The sequence below is a fragment of the Passer domesticus genome, chromosome 1, assembly GCF_036417665.1.
Source record: "Passer domesticus isolate bPasDom1 chromosome 1, bPasDom1.hap1, whole genome shotgun sequence".
In the NCBI taxonomy this organism is placed as follows: domain Eukaryota; kingdom Metazoa; phylum Chordata; class Aves; order Passeriformes; family Passeridae; genus Passer; species Passer domesticus.
Genome location: NC_087474.1, coordinates 103,616,936 through 103,644,634, shown reverse-complemented (window position 1 = coordinate 103,644,634; position 27,699 = coordinate 103,616,936). Strand labels below are relative to the sequence as shown.

Sequence of the window (27,699 nt, the reverse complement as noted above, 5' to 3'; positions counted from 1 at the left end):
AAATAGTAGCGCTTCCTAACCCTAGCCGCTGATCTCATCCCCAGTGAACAAACAAACAAAGAAAAAAAAAAAGGAAAGTAATAAAAATAATAGTACATGGAAAATATTATCACTCTTATTTTGCTTTTTCTTGCATTTAAAGCTTATAACTCATATTCATACCAAAACAGAAAAAGTAAAAGTAAGCAAATAAGTCCTCACTGTACCATCAAGCTGATAAACATCAACCTGTACATACATGGTATCAGCAGCACCAGTAAGTAATGACTGCAGGTTAATAGCAGAAACAGATCACTGGTAGGCTTTCTCCAAACAAAACACTACATATTTCTATCTACCTTGCTGATTTAAAAAGGAAAAAAAGTTTAAACTCCATCTGTATACCAACACAAACAGTAACAAATATGCAGTTCATCTTCAGGAAAAGCCACTGAACACAGTAAGCTTCTTATTTCATCTTTATCAGGTCATTTACACCCATATCTGTCCTCGCCTATATTTTTCTGGGCTCAAAGTCCTCCCACACTCTTGTCTGTAGTGTCCCTGTCATTCCTCATTGGAAAGAAAGAAACCCAAACATTAAACCAGATCTCTGCCTGCTTCTCTCTGACACATCACAAGATCTCATCACTTCCACTTGGAAGGGACATTAGTTCAAAAGGGACAGCTTCAGAAACAAAGTGAAGCTTCTCAAAAGAAAGAAGCTCATATAGAATTTAACATACCCATACAGAATTTAACATAATAATTTAGAAAGCAATCATACATCTTGCACGTATCTAAGAGCTTGGTTTCTAATTTCAAGAGAGCAAAAGACATGGTTCAACTGGATAGCATCAACAGAATCATTGGTTTTTTTGGTACTAGGAAGAAATATAAGGATCTGTCGATTCAGTGAAACACATGATCACATTCAACACCTTTGGTAGCCTCCTCTAACTTCTAAGTAGAAGCACCCTAAGGCAGAATAAATTAACACAAATGGCTCAGTCAAGTGCACAAAGACACTTTCCTGTACCTAAAATAAGGGACCTAGAAATGCTTTTGAACTCACAATAGCGACCCACACTGTAACAGAACAGACTGGGGGGAAGGGTTCAGTTCTCCCTCATCTTTCTTATGATGGGAAGCATAGAGAAGAGGTACCATATGCTCTGGCCCAGCCCTTGACCTGGAATAGTCTGGGTCAGAACACACCACAAAACAAGACATTGAACAGTTGCACTGTAGCACAACAGTGTGCAGGGAGAACAGAGCCACACCACCCAGAAAGATCACACAGTTTTTTGCTGGCACACAGGAAATGCTGGATTCTGAAAGTCAGTGTGCTGCACTGCTTCCTTGCTAGGTACCCAGAGAGAGCTTTGCAAACATTTTCCTCCCTCTCCCCACAAACCATCCATACCAGAATCTGATCACCGGGACCAGAACCTTGCTCACATTAAAGGGACAAAACATAACACTCATATGCAGATGCAAAGAGAAGCTAGTCCAGGCCACCCAGAAGAGCTCAAATTTTAAAAGGGTTCCATCTTCCTCTGTTGTTTTGGCCACTGACCCAAGACAAATACAAAGTTAGATGAATTACTGGCCCTCTTCAGGAAGGCAACATCCATATTCCTCAAGATCGACATTACAAATGGACTGTTTTTACCTCAGAACAAGGGACTAAATAGTCTTCCTACACACACCAATTGCCTCTAAATTACCATGAGATCTACTCCAACCCACACAAAAATCTATTTGTATCCTCACTGCAGTTTTGGCAGTACATCAATTACTTTGACAACCCTCACAACTGTAAGAATATGTATAAACCTTGATCCAAGGATGAAATACTGCTTTCATTAGCTTAAAATAGCAGTAGATAAGCAAACCTGCCAGCCATATTAGAACATTTTGCTGTTCTATTATGTTCTAGGGGAGTCATCTCCTCCCTTTTATCTCTGTTTTTCTTGTAGTTTGAAGCAATACACCAGAGAATACAAAAAGCCCAAGACCTGCAGTCACCTTCTGGTGCCAGCCATGCTAACTATTCACACCAAAAGGCTTTTATTCAAATTTAGCAGCTTGCAAACATTCCCTGTCTATTTGTTAGATGAAGGTAAAGTGATGATCTCCACATTTAAAAGGCAGATAATTGCAGACAGATAATCATAGGTAAAGCCAAAGGCACCCTACCATCATGCCTGAACAACACCCTGCTGATCTGTAAAAGAGACAAAAATCAGTGTCACAAAGATGTTGCCTTATGGATGTAAAAGGCTCATGCAGGAAAGGAGGCACAACATACCTTTCCATTTTGACTATTAGTGATTATTTCTGATGCTTCTCTAGCTGGAAATACTCAATGACTGAATACATGTCCTTGCCCCTCCTATTTGTGCAGCCCAGCAATTTGATCCCGTACAAAAAGTAATGTTGTCTTAAGGATTCTCAAAATAATACATGACAAACTACACATCTACTAGTTGATACTAGGTGCCCCTAGAGTGCAGCTCACTGTTTGGCTTCACAGCTTCTACCCACTGCCACCTTTTCCAAATTTTCCAAAATTATCCCTACTATAATCAAAGAGACTGATCTGCCATGGTCACAGCCCTGCAGCTCCTACTGTCCTGAAAAGGTTTCCCTTGCTGTAAGGAGCAGCAAACTTTCAGAGCACAGTGACACACAGCTCTTCAACTTTACAGATCTGGGAACCATTATCTTATAGGCTGAGGTATGAGTCTCTCTGTTTTCATCTCTGCTTCTTCACCATCGTGTTGCCCAGGTATTTCTTTTTGCCTGGGGTCTTCAACTACTTCCCTGCCTCTCCAGCCTTTTATGTTGCCAGCACTCTTCCTTCCTTCAAAGTAGGCCTGCCTAGAGTGTATCATAGCCAGATGTAAAGTGACAAAATAAGAGGGTCAATCAAAAGTTGAGGATTACAGAATGTGGAAGTTTTCTCCCTCTGACATTTTCAAACAATCCACTTTGGAAGGCATCCAAATATAGTAATGCAAAATAGCATTAAAAATAGTTCATCTGCTTGCTCTTCAATGACTTGTGCAGGATTTTAAAAACAAACAAATACAAATTTTAAAAAGCTTTTCTACCTCTTTCTATTGCTATTACGTCTTGAAAAGTGTAAAAAAAAGTTAATCATTGACAGTGCAATAAGACTGCTAAATACGACCCAGAAAAATGCAGAAAATAAATATCAAAGATTATTCAATAATAAAAGATAAATGGAATGAAAGAGGGAACAGCAGAAAAGAAGAGGAAAATAGTAGTGGCAGAATACTTCTGTGATGCAGAAGTATTTCATTAAACAGTTTTAAAAACTAGTGTTGTCACAATACAATTATGCCACAGATTAGGAAAGATTTCACTAGACATTCACAGGCTTTGCTTGCTAGGCTGGAGCAGACAGAAATAACTTATCTCCATGCACCTTGACTCAATATTGCTACACAAGATAACACCTTCAATAACACCTTCAAATGTTTTAATTAATTCCAAATGCAACCCTGCACACATCTGGAGGTTAGGAACAGGAGGAATGTATTTTTTTTCCTACAGTCTTGAAAGAAGAAAACAATTTTGTAAAGTTCATCTCTAAGTACAAGAGACATGGTCTCATCTAACCTCCACTGGTCTCAAGAAGAAGATACTCAGTTTTCCTCCTCAAAAATCAAGAAATAAGAAAACTTAAAAAATTAAAAATAGTAGGTCTAGATAGATTGAAGTTACACTAAAACATTAGCAGTCACTCATTATTTTGTATAGATATTCAGATGATTACAGCCCAACAAGCCTTCTGCCAGTGTCCCTGCCATTATGGTTTCACTAGAACACGACATCCATCCTGGATGTGTTCCTATGCCCAGCAAGCATTCTTGCCTATTGGAAGGTGTCCCTACCCATGGTAGGGGGATTGGAACTAGATGATCTTTAAGGTCCTTTCCAACCCAAACCATTCTATGGTTCTGTGAAGGATAACAACAAACATTAACAGCTGCCTCTTTCACTTGCCAGTCCATCAAAAGAAGGCAAGGTTCCAACTGGAAAGAGTTGCACAGATATATTGTGGAGCATATGAAAGCACTAAAGGCAGCAGGGTAGCTTTACTTTAGATATTTCCTGCACTGTAGGGTCTACTTGACAATACAGAAGCCTGCTCACAAAATAAAATCCTCAACTTTATCATTTTTTGAGGAAGTACATAAGTTTTGAAACCTCCCTCCCTGGCTCTTTTTCCTCTCCCTACTAAAGTACATCAACAGAATTAACTGAAGGCTAAACTGGGGGGTAGGGGTGAGGACGTGGAATTCCATTAGATTGCCATTTGCATGCATGTCTAATTTTCTTTGAATACATATGTATATATTTACAAATGTGTATTTTCCCATAGAGGTGAAACAGCCCAATTTTTATGAGCACTCCAGAGAAGATTCAATGTTTTCTAGCACCTACAGCTCACAGAGATCCTAGCAACCAGCTAGAGTTTCTAAACAAGTAGATAATACAATTATAAAAATACTATTTCTGTATAGAAATTTTCAAAGTCAGCAATCTAATTTAGCATTGTTCCTATCTCATCCATGGCTGTCCGTGCATGTCTACCAACCTCTTCAGCTCTGTAAACACACTAGCAGAAAAGCACTTTCCACTGGGAATATTATAGTAACAGCTTCTTCAATTCTCAGTTTGTACAGAAATTTCAAACAGCAATAGCTGATACATGTTTTCAGTGATAACCAGTGAAAAGCCTTGAGCTCAAATATCTCCACAGAAAAAAAAAATCTCCTGTGCCCTGTTAAGTGATTTTACAGCAGAAACAGAATTAATCTCATGAAGTGCAAGCTTTGCCACATGAAGTCTTATGTCCTCCTCCCATCCTGAAGCCTGTTTGCTCTTTGCCATCTTAGCCTACTTTAAATCCAGAAGAATAAAGTAGTAAGTCACTTGAGTTATGACCGCATATGTTGTAATACAAGTGATCCATACCCAGCCTACAAAACCAGACTGGAACAGCAGTTAATAGTAGTTTTAAGACTCTCAAGAATTCACATTGCAGGCTGAGTAGCTTATTTAGCACAGTGCTTTTCCTTTGAGGTTGAAGTACTCTGTCTGCAGGATGTAACTGTCCTGTCTGGGTACCTCAGCAGCTTAAAATACCCTGTATCTGTGTCAGTTCACAGAAACTAAAAAAAAATAAAATAAAAATTTCTGGGACATTTCTATTGCTTGTGCACCACTAGTCAAGTGTTGAGCCTCTGTAAAACCAGTCTACAGCTCTATTTGCAGTAAAGTAGTGCCAAAGCCAGATACAGCTCTGGAAGGGAGATGACCTACTAACCAGCATCCATCATGGGTGACAGTACAAAGTGCTGCCATTAGCAGCCAGCACAGTGCTCAGAGTGCTCTTGGAGTGTCCCCAGAACATTTCATGCCAGGGCCAGTACAGAACTGCAGCAGTCTATTGCAGCAGCTCTGATTGTGCATTATGTTTTGGAGCAATATTATCTCCATACAGATACCTTTTCATACCATGCCAGAGAAAGGAAGAAGAATGTGATGTGGCAATGGATGCACAGACTCCTCTGCAGTAAGGCAGAGCAGATGGGGAGCAGCTTTCCTGACAACAGTAAAGCTGCTTGGGAAGGGATCTCACAGTAAGTGCAGTTTGGACACTACACCACAAGTGGATGTCCTCTCCCACTTAATCCTGAGACACATCAACCAACAAAAAATTTCCCAAGATTTAGGAAGATTAATGGTAGCAAAGCAAGCACGGGACATATGGTAGTAATTAACCATGGTGAGCAGTATCCTTTCCTCTTTACTCATTAAATCATTAATTCAGATATCTTTGCTCAAGGAACAGAAACAGAGCATAAGCAACATACAAAACTCTTTTCTGCTAAAAGTTGTCAAATTTCAAATAACATATTTGAAATACCAATGATCTTAGAACAATGCAGAACATTGAATTAATCATTAGACATCTGAATGCTTCAGAAGCTATTAAGAAAGCAAAAGACTCACAAATAAGCTTTCAGTAAGCTTTGAATAAATTCCAAAATCATTAATACATGGAAAATTTATCTGTGCTCAATCATTTCTATTCAATTACTCAGAATTCAGGAGCTGCCTCAAGAAAAAATAATTCTCCAGCAGGAAAACTCCACAGCAAAACTCTGTGCTGGGTTTAGTGTTGCATGCTCTATGTGTTTGGATTGCTGGGTGACAAGTACAGCACTTAGGTCATACAATACAGCAAGTTCTACATGTCAGAGTGATGCTCAATCAAGTTTCCAGGAAAAGTCTGAGTTCCTTAAAAAACAAATGCAGATAGACATTAATGCCTCCCACCAAGAAGGCACTGGTGTTTTGCAGTCAAAGAAAATTAGCTGTACCATGAAAGATTAATTTTATATACTTGCAGTGCTTTCTGCAGGTATTGTAGCTTTGAAACATTGATACTCAGTTGGAAGCAATTTGACAAGTCATGAGAAGGCAAAAAAAGGAGCCATAAACCAAGCACTGTAATCTGTTGATAAAATGGATAATAGCTGCTCTGCTGGATATTAATAAACTTAGCAGCACATTAGCAGGTCATCCTTTATCCAAAGGATCTTCAGCCAGCTGCAGGCAAACTGTAATCCAGACCTCTGTATCAAATTATACACACAAATCACATGTGCATACGTGCAGACCCCATCTTCACTAAATTGCAGCTGCTGAAACAGTCACAAGCATAGCAACTGCTTAATGGCATTAAGCATTAATGGCATTTTTTTCCTGCATAGTGAAGCCACAGACTTTCTTCAGCAGCAGCCAAATTCACCCCACGTTCACCCAGCAGGATGAGAGCCTTGCTGTTTAAATGGCTTAGAGTGAGTCAGAAAATAATCTGTCCAGTTACAGTTATGCTCCAAATATAGCACCAGGCTCATTCCCAAACATTTCAGCAAGTGATGGGTCAGGTGTCTTCCAAGTCTCATCTGCATCAAAAAGCCATAACTAATTGGCATTTGTCATATTCATTTTGTTTCGTTCCAGCTGCAGGGAGAGACAGAGCAAACCAAGGAGACACAGTTCCACCCAGCAGCAACATCCCCTGTGACTTCAGGAGGGCCCTGGTATCTTAATAGACACAGGTGGCTCTGCAAAGCAGTAAAATAAGGAATGTATTTCCCACGTAATTTTAACTGTGGAGGTCTGATTTAATCGTACCTATCTAGGACATGGCTACATTCAAGCCTTCTTAGTATAATTAACTGAATTAGATACAGTTACTTTCTTGCCCCATAGAAGTATCACAAATTTTAACACCTTAAAAGTCTCCCACATGGCTATGAAGAAACCCAATGAGATCACATGTCAGATCACTTGATTTTTTTGTTGTTGTTTTGTTTTATTCACTATTTAAAAGCTTGTGAGTATATTTAGATACTTGGGCAAGAAAAGAACACATGAAATTTGAAAACTTGACCAGAGAGAATACTGAAAGGAAGTCAGTGAACATGACACTGAAAAGAAATATTTTCAAAACCAGACTCCTACAAGTCAGAATTAAGAGATGAAATTACCTACAAATAAATAACTGTAAATAACCTCTCCCCTGAAGCAAGTTCAAGTCAAGACACCAAGACTGCATATTACAGTGAAGAAAAAGATCTGCAAGTTTTATGGGTTTTGAAACAGAAATAGATGTACTGAAAACATTTATCAAGTGTAAAACCTAATCAAAGAGCTGTTGTAAGACCTTCGCTCTCTGAGCAATCAGAATAAACCAAATGTAGCAACCAAAAAGTTCTCCTGAACTCACTTAATTCCAGTTATGTTCTTCTCTTTTATGACAGAATATCACTGAAGAAAATATCTAAATTTTTTAAGAAAAATCTTAAGAACGACTACCTGACAAAAATAAAGGACTTCATTACTTGAAGTCCTTTATTGAAATCCAAGCTCAAGGTGTGCAGAAGTATCAACTTTTGCACCTATGAGGACTGAAATAAATAAAAGTAGATCAGGCATAAACTTAGGGACAAAAGCAGATAGTTTTACATTCAATTGAGCAAACCCCTGTAATTTATTGAGGCCAGGTACAAGAGCTTTAAAAAAAGTAGTCAAAACATACTGTTGAGATACAAATACAATATTCTTTCCTAAAGAGTTGAATATCTTTTTTATGTTCTGGGGGGAAAATATAGAAAAAACACACTAAGCAAGTCAGTCAAACACTGCATGTACTCATGAGTAGGGCCTGGGTGATCCAGCATGCCCCACTCTCTTCAGCAGGTCAACAGTGGGAAAGAACCCTCTTGCTTACTCTGCCATCAACGTGACCAATGCAACAAACACTTGGGAAACCCCAAGGTCAAAGACAGTGCACTGTCTAACTGTTCTTTAGAGTAAACTTCATATTCCTCCAATGTTCTCCAGACAATTCATCAGCATGGCTTATATGAAAGATGACTCCCTTGCTTGCCAGGAAATAAAGAGCACATGTACTCAATAGGTATCTCAGATGGAATCACAGGTATTCCAAGCAATAAATTCCATGGTAGCATGCCAGCTCTGATAGAAAAGCAGTTTCCTGCAGGTCTTGGAACTGAGACACAACAAAAACAAATTTCTCCACAGAGACTCATAAAAGCCAGCCCTCTCAACCCTTGTATCTTTTTTCTTTTTAATCACAAGATCAACTTTCAGAAAACAACCTCAGTTTTTGGTTTAATGTTTTGAAGTTCAAGGTAAGGCAGTGCAGTGTATCCTGGTCTTGTACAAGACTGAACACAATTGAGCATTTACGGGTTTGGTAGAATTTAGCACTGCTCAGGGGAGCATTTCACTTTAGCACCTACTAGTGATTCTGAAAGACTGGTAACATGTCACGATCCAAACCACTTATCAGGCTGTGCAACTTGAAATTGCCAAAATGGTATGACCTCTCCTCCTTTAGCCTGATTTCAAGGTTCTTCTCCATGCAGAGATTGGCAGGTGATACCATTCCCGTGCATAAAGGCTAGTGGATGATCACTGCACATTGAGCCTGGACAATTCTGCTGCACCAACCCACCAGAATGTTGGGACTAGAAATGAGAATTTCTATCATACAAGTCTCAACAAAGCTCTCAACCAACAATCTGTGCCCTTCTCAGCCTCCCATTTTCAGCACCTTTCAGACAGCACAGGTAGAGAGGAAAGAACCATTCAATGACAAATCTCTCTCAGAGAAAGAAGTTGAATGAGTCCCATTCTCCAAGACCAGCACGGTAGCCACTGAGGCATCCTCTGTGTTCCCATCTGCTGAAAACTCCTGCCCTAGAAGAAAGTCTTTCACTAGCAGTTAATTTACTTGCCTTAGATTTTGTTTTGTCAAAGTATTCTCTTCACACAAAGGAAAACACCACAAAACTGCTCATTAAAAAGAAACAGAAAAAAAAAAAGATATATTTGCTTCTGCTCTTCTCACTCTGAAGCTCTGCCTGCCTCATTGGGATAGTGCCATAGGGGAATGCCATGTTTTAATACTGAAGCCAATGCTGAATGTCACTTACTCCCTTGGCAGTGACAACTGCAAATGCAAAAAAGGCCAAATCTGTGCTGACATTTTATGTCCTATTCACACATTTATACACCTCATTTGCTGAACTCACTGTTTGTATTCTTCCAAAATAAGACTGTAAAGGGCTTTTTTTTTGGGGGGGGGGGGGGAGTGGGGGGGAATGGAATTTAAACAGAAATACATGCAGTTGACTCAAGAGGAAGAAAAAAAGTACAAAGAGCCTGTTCTCAAAATTTCAAGACTACTTAACTGCTTTTAAACTTCTTGTCTTATCAATTTCCCCTAAGACTAAGCCCAAACCTGTATCAACATTCCTGTCAAGTCACATATTTTATGCAAGCAAATAGTTACTTAATATCACACTACCACTGTCCATGAAAACAGATAAAAAGCCATTTGTTGCTGAAGGTACTCCTTAAAGTTAGATTGTACCCTATAGTGGCACTGGAGAGTCTCTAAACTCACATGATGCTGAAATCCTGTCATAGCCCCTAACAAACTGAAGTTTTAACATTGTCTCCTTTCCAGAAGCAGAAAGATCTACACTTTGACTGAAGCTGAGCAAGAGCTTGAGCCTCTGTATCCCAGATCCCAACAGCCAATCACCAGACTTCTGTTTCCATCTCTATTGCTTGAAATCTCTATTCTTCATGTCTTCCAAATATAACCTCAGATCAAGTCTAATTTGAACATGTCAGGAATAAATATAGTGTCTTCTTATGGGTGGTTATAAAGAAGATGCCACCATTTTCTCAGATGAGCACAGTGAAAGGAGAAGGACAATAGTCAATAGTTGAGACACTGCAAATTACTACTAGCTATAAAAGGGAATAAAAGTTCACAGTGAGCATGGATAAACACTGGAACACATTGCCCTGAGAGGTCTGGGATCTACATTCTTGGAGCTATTTAAAATAGAGCAGGACAAGGCCTAAGTACCCTGACTTAACTCCAAAGCTAGTTCAGCCCCTATTTCAAGCAGGGACTAGATGACCTTCATTGGCTCCTTATCATGCCATAATTCAAGATTTACAGTCTTCACTTTTAAATATGGTTGCCCAATATTATTCTCTAGATAAAGCTAGACAAGTTATTATAGTGTGTTGACATGTGCTGAGAATGATTCTATATCCAGCAGGTAGGAAGAAAACCAAGGCAACTCCCACACTGGGACTCACATTCCAGTGCACTCATGAGCCAGAGCAATGAGAGTAGTGACAGCTGTCCCCCAAACAGGTGGAAGAAACACAGCAATGCCTTATGTCAGGCAAAAACCCTTTATGTAAACAGTTGTTGGAAAATGCATCCTGTCGTTGTAGCCTCAGCTCTGTAGCTGATATCAAAAGGATTTTTTTCTTCCCCTGCAGATCCATTATCTAAAGCCAGGTTGTTTCCTCCCACGTCAGCCACACATTAGTAGCTCCCATTCCAGTCATGAGTTCTCATGACTGAGATACTCCACCTTTCTATAGGTTTCAATTAACTGCACCTACTAAACTGTTTTTAAAAAGTTCAACTTCCTCAGTGCCCCTAGGTTTTTGTAATAGACTTCAAACAATAACTCTTGTTTGAGAGAGTAGGTTCATTCTTAATTTGGTAAAATAAGCATTTAATTATTTCAAGAGACAAAAATGGAAAATGCAGAAGAACTTGTGGACCTGCCTTTTGCAGCAAAGATATTCCCTGTCTTCCAAATTCAGTCTATCTGGTCTACCCTACCTGGGATGATACGAAATACTTCATATCCCCCGAGTATCATCTGATTTCTTCAAACAAAAGACCTCCTTTTCATTAGTTAAAAACAAAGAGGCTGAACTAAACTTATTGGCTAGTAGCAGAGATCCTTAAACATCTTAAAAAAGAGCTATTGGGATACTATGTCATCATCTAATTAAAGCAATATTCAGGCAAGTGGAAACCATGTCCTGAGGGAATAACAAAATTGCCTGAAAAACTAATTTATCTAAGTTAGTAAGAAATATATCTATTAATGGATTTAATCATCAGAATTAAACATTAATCCAATGTTTCAGTGAAGTATTAAAAAAAACCCCTTGAGTTTGCATTTGCATCCAGCTAACATTTATCCTATTTAACATAGTATTGGTTCATACTTCCTCTTAATTTCAATTAAGAAAATTGTTTACTCATAAAAATTTACTTATAAAAATGTATATCTCTCTCCTCTAGACCCATTTCTTGTCAAAGTCTAGACACTCCAATACATTTCTTGTCTCATTAGAAAGTAATGCACAACTAGCAGTCACAGCAAGCCCTCTTCTCCCACAAAAACTCCTAAGACTGTTTCACAGATTTCTTCCTGTCCTTCCACCGATTAAGAAAGTCTTCTGACAGCACTCTGCTGGAAGAAAAGTGAGACTTGTCATCTCTCTGTAGAAAGAAATATCATTATTGAGAAAGTAATGAACAAGCAGGAGACCAGTTGTTCAGTTTCAAGAACAAGTGACCATAAAAAGAGGAGCCAGAGCTCCAGACCATGTTCTTAAGATGGTATTGCTCCCCTGCTCCCTGGCCCTTGCTGCATTTTGAAGGGCTAACTAAAAATCAGGTAACATTTATCTTGGCCAGTGCCCACATTCACAGCAACATGCTGAAGGTTCACATAAAGAAGAAACAATTGTCCCTTGCCTCTATGCAATGATTCATTTCTTTAAATGAGTAAATGATGAAGACTGGTGTTTAACCCTCTCTTCAGTTGACAAGAAGCACACCTTCTCCTTTGTCAGGCAAATGAAGAGTAGTATTAGAGACTATTTTTCTGATCATTTTCGACATGTAAACCCAAATCTGTCCAGACACAACAGGTATAATATGAGACTGAGCTTTTGTGGAAATAAGGCATTTTACATAGGATGAAATTGAGCTCCCAGAAAAAACAGACGCAAGTAAGATCTTCAGTTTAAGGCAGACCCCTGACATGAAGAGTTAGGAAAAAAAAAGGTAGACTTCCTATTAAAATAAAAACAAGTTCAAGTCTGAGAAAGTCAAAATGTAGAGAAAAGCAACATGCCTAGAACATTTTTGGTTCAGTACTGGAGAGGAGGTGAAGGAAAGGATTGTCTTACCCCTACTATCCATCAAAAAGGCCCATGATTTGGATGCCTGATCCCTTTTTCACACATAGCTGCAGAACCAGTAATATTAAAGACCACCATGGCAAAGACTTCTCAAGATAAAATATATGTTAGCAAGAGAGACATTCCTTATCCAGGCAGGATTAAGAGAGTTCATCATTCACATCATTCAAGTTTGCTACATTTCTCCACAGATAGGAAAGGAGGAAAAAAAAATTGTTATCAGTATTTCCACTACCAGCTTCTGTTAGCCAAAGAGATAATAAACAATAAGCACCACAAAATTCCTTAAGGCAGAGGGAAAATGAAATCAATACTTACATCTGTGAAAGTATTATCATTCTATGGAGAATCAGCTGCTGGTGGCCATTGGGTGCTCACCACTGCTGTTCAACAAACAGTCCATTACCCACTAATAGGACAGAGAACAAAGATGTTATTCCTAATGACTTCCAATCCTCATTTCCATGAGCTACTTTTGAAAGGCCTGTAACAGACAACCAAGAAACAGAATCTTTGTTCTGAAATTTTATGTACAAACCCATCAAACCCAGAATTTTGAAATTAATGCAAGAATAGTCAATTTCTGAAATAGAAAATAGGTGAAACCTTCTGCACACCATCGTGCTCTCAGGTGGTATAGCACTGAAACATATAATTTCTCTACGGAAGGAAGACATGACACATGGAAGAACACATTCACATCTGCATAATTGCCCATTTGTAATAAGGCTGTGTTCTGCAACTTGTACACGCTTCAAACACTTTTCTGCAGCTGTAGCCTCATCAGAATCAAACCGGACCTTCTAAATTTGTCCTAACTCTTCTAACAGTATTCAGAAAAAACACCATTTAAATCAGCAGATCTGCTTGCAGACCAGCATGCTGCTGTGCTGAATAAAAAAAGGTCTTCGCATATATAATAGTTTAGTACTTCTTACTTTAGAATAAGAAAAGGATAGAGGCTCACATATTAATTATGCCTCCCAACAGGAAAAACAATGTTGCAACTCAAACACATACAAATCTGTTTAAAAGAAAAACACCAAAACAAAACACTTTTTTTATAAAAGTATTACGATTTCAAGGAACGTAAAATTATGTTTATCCTCTACATATAGAAATATGTAGAACTGATGGACTGAATGCCAAAAACCTTGAGCCACTAACCTCAAGCAAGATAGCTATAAATTCTTCTGGACCCTTGAAAATAATTATTTACTTAGAAGGCTTCCTCATCCCTCCACCCATTCATATTACAAATTGAGAGGAATAATAGCTTGATCTCATAAATGATGAGACAACAATCCTAAAGAATGACTGGTCAAAAGACAGCCCAAACTTCTCATTCAGCTTACCGCTAGGGGAGAGAGAGAAGAAATCTGGGCAGGCATCTGCATATGTTATTTGCAATGCAAGGATTTACTGGTGGTACACATTCTACCAAGGCTCACCCTTACATAGTCAGCTGAGAAATTGAATGAAAACTTAGAAACTTGCTGGACCACAAAAATACTGTCTGAATAAAGAATAAATTTCTATTAAAAATTCTTTATAAAGGGTCAGATGTAAATGGAGCAATGAAGTTAGTCTGTTTTTAGCTCTTATATAAGCAAAATGGAAAGCTCAGATGAGACACAAGCAAGAAGTTCTATGTGGAGCAGGTACAGCATGACCTAGGTGCAATGTCAGCAAGTGTTCCCAAGGGAGGGCTCACAAGTCTGTAAACTGTTTATAATCAACACCAAATTAGTTTGCTGGAATTTTCAAATTCTTTTAGCTGCACACATTTGCCTCCCCCAGGAACATTGATGCAGCACAGCTTCTGCAGGCTGAACAGCTGAGATTCAGGTGAATGACCTCAAGGATTTCTTTTTGTTTCCAAATGACACATCAAGTGTGGGAAGAGGGGGTAAATACACCAGCAAAGGCAAGGCTGTTTGTACTTCAGCATACATACATAAAGTGGGTTCAGATCCCATTCATTCTAGTCCTTGCTAGCCTTATGTCTCACACCTCAGAAATCTGTGCCTAAACACCAATGTGAAGCAAGGAATGGTCTAGTCAATCAATGTTGCTTTCTTGTTTTGGGCTGGAATAGAGTTGCTTTTCTTCTGAGTCACTGGTGCAGTGCTGTGCTTTGGATTTAGCATGAAAATCATTATGACAACACACTGATATTTTTTTTTGTTGCTAACTAGAGCTTACCTTAAGTCAGTGACTGTTCAGTTTCTCAAGCTCTGCCAGCAAGATGATGCAAAAGAAGCTGGGAGGGAAGAAAGCCAGGACTGGTCTTTAGAAAGAGTCAAGACTTGCAGTTTTGTCATCAATTCTTTTCCTAATGTTAGCGATCACCACGAACCCCCTGCAATATCATTATGAAAGTATGAAACATCATACAGACAAGAGCTAATGGCTTTAAGATTGGGTAAAGTAAGCAGAAGTAGCAGATTACAGCTCCACAGTTATTGTCCCTTATTTTCCATTCTGCTTTTCAATATGTATCTCTTCTCCTAGATGTCACGAATTCCACAAACTCTTCATTTAGAAAGCAGCACATCTAAGCCAGCTCTCTTCCCACTTTCAACACCAAGCAAAAAGGAAAGGAGTACAGTAAGCATCTGCTGCTTCTTCCAAGCTGCTTCTGGTAGAATAGATTAAAAGCAAACACACAAAGATTTCTCAGGAAGCTATTCTCACAGAACATGAACTAAAATGATTACTTGGTGGATGGAATGCCATCCTCACTCAAAACCAAGAAACACAAATATGAGACATCACTCAGTTATCAAATATTTATTCCTGTTAGACCTCAGTGAGGCTACACATCACTGAAAATGGTCCCAGCTATTAGTCATCCACATTTTCCCACTTCAAAAGCAACTCGCTGATCATCAAAAGGCTTCTTGCCGCCTGTCAGGCAGACCCTAGAACAGCCAGCACAGTAAGACACCAGATCTCTTCTTTTTTTAGAAGGGGTTAGGGACTTTCAAAGAGGAGGATTAGAAGAAATTTTCCTCTGGACACTTCCTCTTCCAAACCTCCTTTTTTCCCCAAAAAAAATATAACCAAAGCAACCCTTTGACATAATTTTCAGATTCATGCAAAGACTTCAGGTTTTCAGTCATTTCTCCCAGCAAACCAACTTTAACGTAACTTTTTTCATTCTGAAATCAGCACTAGGCTTAAATTAAAAACAGCAACTCAAAAATGTTACCATGCAAAAACATGAGTTTAAAAAACAAATTATTTCAATTCGGCTGAAATGCTCTACTGCAGAATTTAATTCTTCCTCTTTCCATAAATCGGTAAGGTCAAAAGCAACTGTCCTAGATAGTTGTTATTACAAATAATCACTAAATCTGTTTTATTTTCATGAGGAGAAAACTGCACTCATTCTTTTTACCTTCCTGCCAGAGGCAAAAGAAAGGACTTCAGAGTACTGCTCTAAAAGCCAAGCTGAATTCTTTGCAAGCTCTGCATCCTTCACCAACAAGCAGCGACTCATAGCTTGTGCCTGTTGTTTGAAGCCCAGGGAAAATCCATCACTGCAAAGGGGAGCATATTTAACCAACAGCAGCAGAAATTGAAGGGTATCTGTCAGGCCAGAGAGAAAGTGCTGAAGTGTAATTTTCACTTTGCCTGTCCTACATTAATGATTAATTTTGTGACCACCACAGTAATTGCTGCTCAGCTCCTCATATCTTCATTACAGCTGGAGTAGAACAAATTCAGAATTAAATATTCACATTAAACAATCAAAAACTCAGGTTTCTATTGCATACACAACAGTTACTAATTCAAATGCACTTTAGTTAGAACATATACCTTGAACTAAATGTTCGGCTTGCAGTCATTCTATACATACATATATTTTCAAAATATGACAACCCCACACTTTTTAAAATAGTTATAATAATTTTAAAAATCCTCTTTCCTCCATTTCTAGAAGTTAAACTTTCAAATATCTAAAGTTTCTAAACCTGGAAATTAAAAGCCAACCCTGTACGTTAAGACACATACCTCCGTTTCACAAAGCCTTCATCAGAAAACAAAAAAAAAGCCTCTAGTCCAAAACATTATAGTTTCCTAAGACATCATGCTCCCTTAAAGCATAAAAAAGGTAACTGGAATAATATTCATTTAAAGTTTGTTATTATACCATTTTGTGGTATTTTGAAACACACAAGGGTAATTTTTACAGCTGTAACTCAGTACAGAAACACTCGAGACTCAAACAAGGACAGGCTTAGTATCACACCTCTAATAAACTCTTAAATAAAAATAGTTTAGTACTTTAATGCAGCAACCTTCCCATATTCCAAAGAAAAGCAGAATTCCTGCAGTAATGTACCATTATTTGTCCCCCGGTCTCTCACTGAAGTACTAGCAGCTTAATAGCCTTTGGGAAAGTCAAACACACTGATTGAGGGCAAGTCTCTCCCTCCAAATACAGCTTTTTTTAGCATTCAGAGAACTTTCATAAAAGCACTGGTACAAGAGCCAGCAGAAGTGTGGTATCTCACACTTTCTCCAAGAGGGCCTTTGAACTCAATAGCGAATAACTTGGAACTATTTTTATAGAATCTAAAATTTATTGCAAGAAATGAAGAAGGGGACAGCTTAAAAAAAAAAAAAAAAGAAAAAAGAACATTCATCTTCTCTTTCTGATCCCTATTAAGTGACATAAAAAAATATTACAAGCTCACTGTTCCCTGAACCTTCAGTGCCAATTGCAGGCACTCATGTGGGGGGCTGCTCCTTCAGCTTCCTGCTTAAAAACCAAGTACAAGTGAAATCCCATGGGAGCAGCCAGACAAATGTAGAACAATGCTAGTTTAATATAGCATATCCACTCTGCCTTCTGCATGAATTTATTATCCAACAGTACAGATCAGAAGCAAAGCTGCTGCACAGCCCAGCTGCAGAGGGAGTACCTGAACCCACCCAGACACAGACAACCTGCAGGCACTAAGGCTCATGCTCTGTCTCCTTGCATATCCAAAAACAATGTGCTTTAATAGATAAGAGCCATGAGGACCAAGTGCCCCAGCAGTACACAGCTGATCAGATTTCTCAGAAGGAAATTGTGAAGTCATAAAGTATTCAAAACTTGGTCTGCCCACTGAAACTTCCAACACCAACTGCACTTCCCCTGGCACATAGCTGCATGGCAAGAACCAGGCCAACAGCAAGTGTGTCAGGGTTAGAAGCTGAGAAGCAGCAACAGAAATATGTTTTCAGTCTTTTCCAGCTAAGGATCTTGTTTCCATTGGAAAGAAAAACCAAATTGTTCAGTGGCGAACAACAAAGCTGATTAGCAGGCATATAATTCTGCAATGCAGTGTGTTACTTGCCAATAACTTATTGGATCAATAGCTGAATGACTTAGTCACAAATCAATACAACTAACCCAGTTGTTCTTAGTGATACATAAACATTCCAGATGATTCAAAATATGGCACAAGATTTACTTTGTCAGGGCAGTGTTTTGGGAACAGCCAAAGTCAGGGCAGTGCTCAAGCTCTCTGAGCAATATCTGCAAATGTGGAAAGGAGAATGTTATGTAACCTACACCAAAGCCATCAGTCTACCCCTGCAAGAAATACAGCATTTTACCATCCAAAGCTGGTTATCTAGAGGTCTTTGTAAGCTTCAGTACGAGAGATTTAGAATTCCCTCACCTTATTTACCAAGCAAACTGCTATCATCTTAGAAACTGAAGGTCATCATTGCCCTTCATCCAAATATGCAAGTTAAAAAAAAAGTTCATCAAGGACCAAAAGTTGATCCATATTTTTCCACAATTACAGAAGTTATTCAAGGACATGCTTAACCTGTCACCAGTCCTAAGAAAGTGAAAAAACTCATATACCTGCCAAATTCAGCAAGGTACATATTCATGTTTATATTTTGACCAAAAATATCTTCAGACAACTAATTAAAACATCAAGGTAGCTGAGCAATCAGTGTGATAGCAAACTCCTGCAAAATACTGATTTTAGATATTGAGTCTAACATTTAAACTACAGTCTCATCAGGCTTTAGCTAAGAGGAAAAATATCTATTATGCATGACTCTTTGCACATTCAAATCAGAATAGTGTTCACATTTAAACCATGAAGCCAAAATGCACTCATAGATTTCCAAATTCCTTTTGGGGATTAAGTCTGTAAAGCACCTTGATTACACAAAGGTTGGGTTCACTTTTCATTGACTTTTTAACAGTCTCATTATATTATTGACTCTTTTTGTCCTCAAAAGCCTTCATGTTTCACTTACCAGATACAAGTATCAAATATTAAAGCTAAAATTATTGAATATGTGACTAAACTCTTTCATTTTCAGGGTAGTCTACACAGAGGAGAAGAAAGAGGCCCAGACAGATCTTCAGCATTTTGCCAACAGTGTTTGGAGCTTCAGCTCTTCAGTTTTGTGGTTGCTCCAGTTTTGAATTTTTTTGCAATATGTTGTAGCTTAATTAAGAGACTAACTCAATGGTAAATCAACCTTACTGCATGTGACATTTTTCAAGTTCCAGTACATATAAACCAGAGTATCATAATCTGGTTGCTGGGGTCCTTTTCCCCAAACTAAGCACAGGATACATGTAACTGCCTATGTGAGGGTGCACAGATTTCTTACCAAGACTAAAAACACAAACCCAGTCTAAAACCCACTTAGATTTATAAAAGAAATTGTGTGAACTGCCCTGTGAATCCTTTGGGAAAAAATATTCACCTCTGTACATTATTCTAGATAGAGTACAAGAACAGTTACCACTTATAAGATGTGACTTGGAGACTGCCACAAGGGGTGGGAAAACACAGAAAAAATTCTTTTAACAAAACAGAAAGATGTGGTGCAAGCTACATGTAAAGAGGGCCATATTCCATAAGTCTGCTTCAGATTTTTCCCTAGTAGCAAATATCTAACTCTATTGTCAAACAAGCAATTAGCAACTAAATCTCTGCAAGATGAGATCAAGAACACATCCCAAGGCCAAAGCAAACTAGTGAGGATGTCAAGAAACAGGTCTGCAAAAGCTGATACTGCACTGTAGAGAAAGAGATTTAAATATACAAAAAATTATTCACCATTGAAATGAGGTACCATCTTTTGGAGATAACTGAATCAGCATTCTATTACACTAACTTTGCTGTGAAGAAACAGACAAACTTTTATTACATCCCCTGGCTCACTGGCTGGTGTAACCCAAAAAATCCAAGGTGAATTCATCAGTATGTGCGGAGCAGCAGCAAATTTTATTTGTAATGTATAAGGTAAGCATAAGTTCCTTCTGAAATCTCTATTCCTCTGAAATAAATTTGAATTTATACTTGAGAAGAGCTGTGGGAGGACTGGATATGATTGAAGGAATCTGATATGCCCATCCTATAATCTCTTACTTTGAATGCCCTACATAGCTTCTACAAATTGAGCTGAAGCATCACAAGCTCTTAAATTAGAGCTTTAGGCAGAGGCCTAAAGCCAGACTGGCAGAATCTGTCTGTACTGAAGTTTTATTTTGGATAGAACTTTCACATCTCTAATATTTAAATGGAATTGTCTAAATAATTTATGACATGCTAAGCATGTGAAGTGTGTGATCAAGGCACTGTTTCCAGAACAAGGAATATAGGTTTCACTTACTGAAAAATCCAAATCTTATATTTTGGGTGGTGAAATCCCTGCATCTGCAGATTCAGATATTATTTGAGCAAAATTAATTTGTATGTTCTACAGTTATGGTTAAAAAATTAGAAAGACCAGATTAGTAACCAAATTATAACTGCAGAGAGCTGTATGCTGAACTAGCTTCCCCAGACTTCTACAAGCATAGTCCTCCTATAATCCTCCTTCTAAAACAGAAAAGTGGAACACTTCTAAGGTATGAAAAGAGACCAGCATATCCACTGAGTTTGTGAGTTTGTGAACAGAAAAGACCAACATTACTTTCCCTGACAATTTTGCATAGGACTGAGAATGTAACAACAAGCATAGAGCAGTTGGTAGCATTATTCCCCAGAGTCCATGAGATGACACGGCACATTTGATCCACGCACAAAGATAAAATCAGCCAAGTGCACGTCAATCACTCCTGACTCTCTTGAGATTACCGAGGCAGAACTGTGATAAATTGCAGCTACCCCAATTTCTAAGCAGAACGCACCAAAGCGAGTGCAGCCTGCTTCCCTTGCTTCCCTGCTGGGCTGTCCTCAGGGGGAAGCCTGTGTTCCTCACACACAGTCTGGACCCTCTATTTCAGCTTCTGCAAGTTGCCTTTCACATCCTGCCCATGCATGGCTGATCCTTTCCCCCAATAACCTCTCCACCAGCTTGCAGGGCTGCTGCTATGAACCCCAAAGTACATCCCTGCTCCAAGCCCTGGTCCCTTAGCCTCTACCTACAGGACAAGGGTTGGGTTGCCACCCCAATAGCCTCTGCTCAATGTCTGTCTTGCACTGAGAAGGGGGCTTGTCCAAAGCTGCAATGCATAGCCTAGATATGGCCTAACAAGTGACAAGAGAGTTAATCAATTCCCTTTTTTGCAAGTGATGCAGCTTGACTGTAGATTTTGCAAGCACAAGCAGAGTGATTGTTCCTCCCATTTGTTTTCCATGCCCCACGCATTCCTATACATAGATTTTATACAGGGGTATTTTGCTCTGTTTTGTTGTTTCTGAGCCTTGTCTTGTCAGTTGACAGTTTGCATCTTCACATATGATGTCCTTACTTCCCAAGTTGTCCCTTCCCTTTCCCCATCAGGCTGGCCAGCCTGTTGGCAAAGGTGCTGTTGCCCCATTTGGTCAGGTAGATAGATTCTCCTCTCCACAGCAATCCTCTATTTTTAAAAAGGGTGTTGTAGCTGTAAAAACCGATTTTCCACCTAAAACACCAGCTGTAGCTAGGTCTCTACAAAGAAATCTCAATCTGTTTTCCATCTTTCCTGATTCTACACAGATTACTCCCCTCCTACAGGCAGGTCACTGCATCCTCCTCCCCCGCCCCAGCATTCTCCTGAAGGTCTGTGATGTACCAGGGAAGCTCCTGGAGGAGACACCCTGCCCTGCAGAGCAGGGCCACCCAGTGATAGCCACCTCTTGTATCCTCAGCTGAATTTGGCCAATTACCTTAACACAGATTCCTCCTCCAAAAATGAGTGATATCTATCCCCTCATTAAACAGCCCTAGGAAGAAATGGGACAGATCCTGATTCAACAGAGCAACCCCCAACTGAAATTTTGCTTATAGGAGGACTAATAAATAAATCAGGAAGTCCCTTCCCTTTATACACTTGTCTCTTCAAGAAACTCTCACTAACTCTCAGTTTCTTCTCTACACTTAGCTGTAGCAGGCCCCACAATTTCTGAGTTTTTCAGTCCAATAGTAACAAATGGAAAGGGAAGGTCAAACAGCTTGCAGGTGTTTCAGAACAGCCCTGTGAGTGGAGGGACACAAACAGGCCATGGGCATAGAACAAGTACACTTGTCATAGACACTGAGAGTAATTATTGCACAAAACTACACAAGACTATCAAGCAAAAAGTAGACTTCTTATAAAGAGAGGTTTTTCACTCCCTGTGGTGACAGTCAGTGCTGTTTTGAGTTGTAACAGCCCTCAAGAGATGGCAAATGTATAGATGCACATTTAATCACTTCAAAATGCTGACAGTTGGTTCTTTCCCAAATCCTACTGGAAGGCATTTTTCATATATTGACTCTAACAGTCACTCTCTCAATTATCTTAGACACAAACTGTTATTATATATCAATGTTAATATAATTATGTTAGCTATCAAACAGGGCTTTTTTTAGAAAGAGCTTCCTGAAAAATATTTCAAATTGAACTCAAATAAGCACTTCTCAGCAGAAACGTGCTCTATTGGGACTCTAAAAGCAACTCTGAATTTAATTTCTCTCATAACAAACTGGTGTTCTCTGCTACCTGACTTGGCTCAGCTCACTTGCAGACATTGTGATTATTGTCATTCCTGCACTGTTCTCAGGCCCTACCAAAGACCATTCAAAATACCAATCAAAGTATTGGGCAGAACTTGTAACAGAAAAAATGCCAGCATTTTGCAGTTGTCAATGCAATAGAAAATAGGCTCCAACTTTACTTCAAAGGAGTTTATTTTCTAGGTAAATCCTTTGGCTGATAAATCTTGTTGAAGAGTCTCCCCATGATGCAAAGTAGAGGCTTTCTCTGAGCTGCCCTTGGGATTCTCTGGGAAGTTGGAGAGCCAGGCTAGGGGCCAATAAATGTGCTCAATGGGACTTAAGTACATTAATTATTCCTTGAGTTTTTCTGCTCAAAAAAATTCCAAGGTAAACCTGAGCTTATATGGCTTTGGTATGAAATCAGACCCAAGAAGTCTCCAAAGACAAAACTGAATTAATCAAATTATTTGTGATTATTTGGAGAACTTTGCTTTATGTGGCTTAAGATAACATACTATGAGAGAAGGGGGGCTTCTGCTGTGAGTGAGCAGAATAATAAAAGGCATTTAAAGAGTCCTGCCAGGATACTGAAGGACGAGATCCTTCCCCTTTATTCAGCACTGTCTTTTACCTTTCCAGCAAGAGCTGATCTCTCCTGTGCTGCACAATAACACAAGTTACTGACTGCCACAGTATTTATTATATTTCCCCAAACTCATGCATATATGCTAAACATTCCTACTTTTTTTCATATTTAAAGCACTACTCAAAGATTATTGAATATTAATCTCAAAGATTAATTAATACCTGAGACTCTTACATCTCAGGTATTCATTATGGCAATAATACTTTGAAAAGTGTAAAAAGGTAGTCAGAATGTAGGTAGTCTCCCTTAAATTGTAAGTATTATTTAACTTTATTCTTAAATATTGAATTCCTGCTGCTCTCTCAACACAGAAAACAAGCTGGCAGTTTGCAAGGGCAGGAACTAATCTGAATAAACATGGATGGGTGGCAAACGAATCTTCTTTCTAGAAAGTGAAAATTTGGTACTTCCGGAAATCACATTAGATTTTTTTCCTAGTATTAAATTCATATTTACACCTGACTCCACAACTAAACACTTGTATAATAAAAAATAGTCAATCCAATTAGATACGGAAAGCATTTATTTTTATGCTGGATGCAAACGCAAATGTAAAGATTTTGAAACGGTGATTTAAATTTTTACTCTGAAACAAAGAATAGTAGACAGAAGCTGTGAATACATAATTAAAGAAACAGTATGCTATCTGGAAACACTATATACTAGTCTGGAAATTAACTTCCCTCCCGTCAAACATCATCACTTGTTTAAAAAGAATGAAAAAACCCCACAGGAGTTAATTTATTTTAAAAACCATCAAACAAAGAAAACCAATAACATACTGGTTTTTTAAGTTTATACACTCCGCTCAGGTTTGTAGCTGCAGAGTAGTGTAGGAATACAAATCAGTTTTGCCCATTCCACACAGGTATTAGTGGCAAGGCTGTCAAAATAAGTGAGAAAATCATACACATATCTGATGATACGGACCACAGATAAGAGTCAGGAAAACCTGATCTTCTAAAGACCTGAATTCCTAAAGCATTTTCCCAATTTAATAGAAAATTAAGAAAAAATGTGAGTAGATGTCAATCAGTTTTAGAACCACATAAGATAAGGACACTAATTCAAAGCTGACATGCTACAGTCAAAGAAAATTAGTTCCATTTGAAAGCAATAAAAGAGTCAGTTATGAGCTAGAGATTAAAGTCATTTGAGCTGAGACTCTCAGTCATATATACTTGTGCAACCACTGCATGCAGGTGTTGCTTTACTGCCACAGTACTATGTAAGAGTAATAAACACATCTGCTGGGAACTCTTAATTCTAGATGACAAACTATAAATCACCAGCTAGTTGCAACATCAGAAGGCTCAAGATGTGATCCATCATCTCTGCATCCCAAGAAATAAATTAACCCCACTGCTTTGTTTAGTAGACAAAATAGATTTATTATATTTATTTATGAGCATGATACTACTGCAAGAAACAATTAGGGCCATGCTTGTCTTGGGTATTGCTTTTGTCCACTCTTCTACCATTGCCTGTACTGGTTTGCACTGATACTATTTGATACTCCCTCCTATGTAAGCATAAAACAGTGTAAGGTACAAGGCAGTGAAGAAGCAAGTACTGTACCTCAAGACAAATGGAATCCTCTAGGATATTCACCCTCTTTAAGAACAGTCCTATTCATTAACTTCCATGAACTAAAAAAACCCCAAACAATATAATCCAGGCAAATAAATAAATTTTCCTTGAGAAAGCACCAAGTACCTATATGTGTGTGTAAGTATCTGTATATATTCATGAACACATTTTATCCAAGTGACTCCTATTGTAATTTAGGCAAGTGGCCTTTCAGATGGTCACTTTTAGATCCTACAAACAAGCCTGAAACATACTTGGAAATTTATCTGCTTTAAATGAACAGTGACAATCTCTCCTCTATAACAATAAGAAGAAAATCAATTTGACAGGTGGAGGGGAGAAATATTGACAGCTGAAATCAGTTTAAATCCTCAGATACTGTATAAGGACTTCTCTCAATTATTATATTTCACTACTCTCTAAGTGCACCCATGTTGTTTTACATTATAATGGTAATAAAAGTCAGGCGTATAGGCAGGAACTTGTTAATGAAAGGAAAAACTGGATGTGCTACAGGAACACTCTGTCAGGAGGAACAGCAGGTGAACATATATGTCTTTTTTGTGTCATAGGGTACTATAACCACAGCAGGACTAAATGACTGTGATCACCAACATGAAGCTACACGCTATTTAATGGTACAAACACAGACCTTCATAGTCCATCTGAGCAGAAAAAAACAAAATTCCAGAGTAAACCTATGCAAATTAAATAGGCAACCAAAAAATGCTTTGTTTTTTTCTTATAGGAAACACATTTATTATTGTTGGGACAATCTTTAATTGTAACAAATAGTGTTTAAGTCTTATGAATGCCTTCAGCTTTAAGTAACAGTGCTTAGTCCTGTATTAATATGTGCAAACAGTTATCTTAACCTTTAAGACTGTGGGCCTGAGAAATATTTCCAAGGTATATATTGGTCAGACCACATCCCTGGGATGTTAAAAAAGAGAAGAAAAAATTTTTTGGAAGCCTACAACCAAAAAAGAGTAATTTGAAGAATGGCATGGTTCCCAAACAACCACCAAAAACCCACAAAAGACCCCTACCCTGACGTGAATAAGCTTTAAACATGAAAAAAAATCAGCAATGTTTAGCATATATGCATGAGCTTGGGGAAATGTAATGAATATGTATAAGTTATAAAGATTTATGTCTAAGTTATATAGATTTCAACTATCTGTTAAGCAGCTTCTCCATGTGGGTTAGGGGCAGATGCTTCCCTCACACCCAGTGCTAAAAATAAAAGTGATGGTGCTCTCCAATACCAAGATTACAGTGTTAGGGAGTCTCATTCCCAACTTCTAGTGACAGTATAGAGTATGTTTTGTCTCTCCTTTTTAGAAGATTTTACTTGCCAGTCATGTGTAGTGTCATTCTACATAGCACAGAGTTGTGGGTGCACAAGCCCTATAAACACAAGTATACATAGATATATTCTGGTATTCTAGCATTTTGACCAAAAAATTCCTGCTGCTGGACATAACCACACAGGTATTACATATGTGAACAAAGCTGCCACAGCATGAGACTACTGTGAAAAGCAAACAGCAAGAACCCAACAGCTGCTTAAAAACAACCAAAACAAACAAACAAAAAAGCTCTCTCTCAAGAAACCTGATACTGCCATAGGTAGTAAAGAATTTGCATTGAAAAGGATCAGTAGGAACATGCAATTTAGGAAATTAATCCTCTACAAGGATCCACGTAGGGGTTTTGGTTTACGTCTTGTGAATAAGCTCCTAATTATGTGAGTTTATAATCACACATTAATTAAATTATAAGGTACAAATTAACCTTTACTGCTTAATAGATTAAGTATTTCCAATACAAGGCTCAGGTCACTGCTGTCTTTAAATCCAAGGCCAATAGGCAAAAAAAAACCCCAAAATCAATTCCAACAGCAGTAACACTTACCTTTCCTCCCAGCCTCTCACAGAACCAGAGTCTACTGCCTAACTCACAGAATAAATACCCCCAGTGCTACACCCAGTTGCACCTGGCCTGCATTCCCAATTAAGGTTTGCCCCACCCTGTGGAGGCAGCAGCTGACCCCCTGTGTCCATTGCACACAACCTGCCAGTTTTGAGAAGAGACAAACACCGTTGCGCTGGTCCTTGCACTAAGGCCAAGGAGATTGGAATGGATACAGGGCCTAATGCAATTGCAAAAGGCATCAGCAGCTTATCCACTGCATTAAGCTCATGTAAACAGCCAGTATACTAAAAGCTGTTTTAACTTTCCTCAAATTGTTTGCACAATTGATCCACAATCATCTGAGTGCTCACTGAAGCTTAGCATCCTACTTTTTTCCATTGATTGCAAATGGCCTGTTTGGTTCTCTAACATGAGGTACAGTGAACATTGTGCTCAGTAGAGATGGCAGCTTGTTGGCAGTGTCTAGCTATCCTAGAGACTGTAATACAATCACACAGGGTATGCTGGTTCTGTGTTTTCTTCCAAACCCTGGGGGAATATATAAATGAAGAGTTTAAACTGAGCCCATGCCAGGCATCTATGAGATAGCAGGAGAGCTTGAAACAAGATATGAAACAATAATGATGAACTTCCTACAATTAAATCTCAAACTTGGAAACACTTGTCAAATCAGCTAGAAAACCTGATAAAGAAGCCATGAATGTAAAGGCCAAAGAGACAAGTTTTCCTTCCAACAGTGGTAAGGCCAGGGGCAGAGAACAGTCATTGTGGAGAAATGCCTGTGCTTCATTTACCAGTTTCAAATAATTTTCAAATACTTTAGCAAAATCCTTTTTCCTTAGAAGACAAGAAAAATATTAGGTGCAAGTTAGTAATTCATCTCCTGATGAGGAGCATATCCAGACAGATAAAAGCCAAAAAGT

General features: G+C 38.6%; 1 long non-coding RNA gene across 4 annotated transcripts in view; it reads right to left on the bottom strand.

The window, feature by feature from the left end:
• Positions 1-26,809, bottom strand: part of LOC135307767 (uncharacterized) — an 86,967-nt gene extending 60,158 nt beyond the window's left edge. For 3 of the 4 annotated variants that reach the window (XR_010368414.1, XR_010368416.1, XR_010368417.1), the window contains exons 1-4: positions 26,756-26,770; positions 26,197-26,248; positions 14,866-15,022; positions 12,979-13,069 (exon numbers count right to left, since the gene is read on the bottom strand). This is a non-coding gene — a long non-coding RNA (uncharacterized LOC135307767). Of the gene's footprint in view, positions 1-12,978; positions 13,070-14,865; positions 15,023-26,196; positions 26,249-26,755 lie in introns of all 4 variants that reach the window. The other variant, XR_010368415.1, reaches the window with a different exon arrangement.
• Between the last annotated feature and the right edge of the window lie 890 nt (positions 26,810-27,699).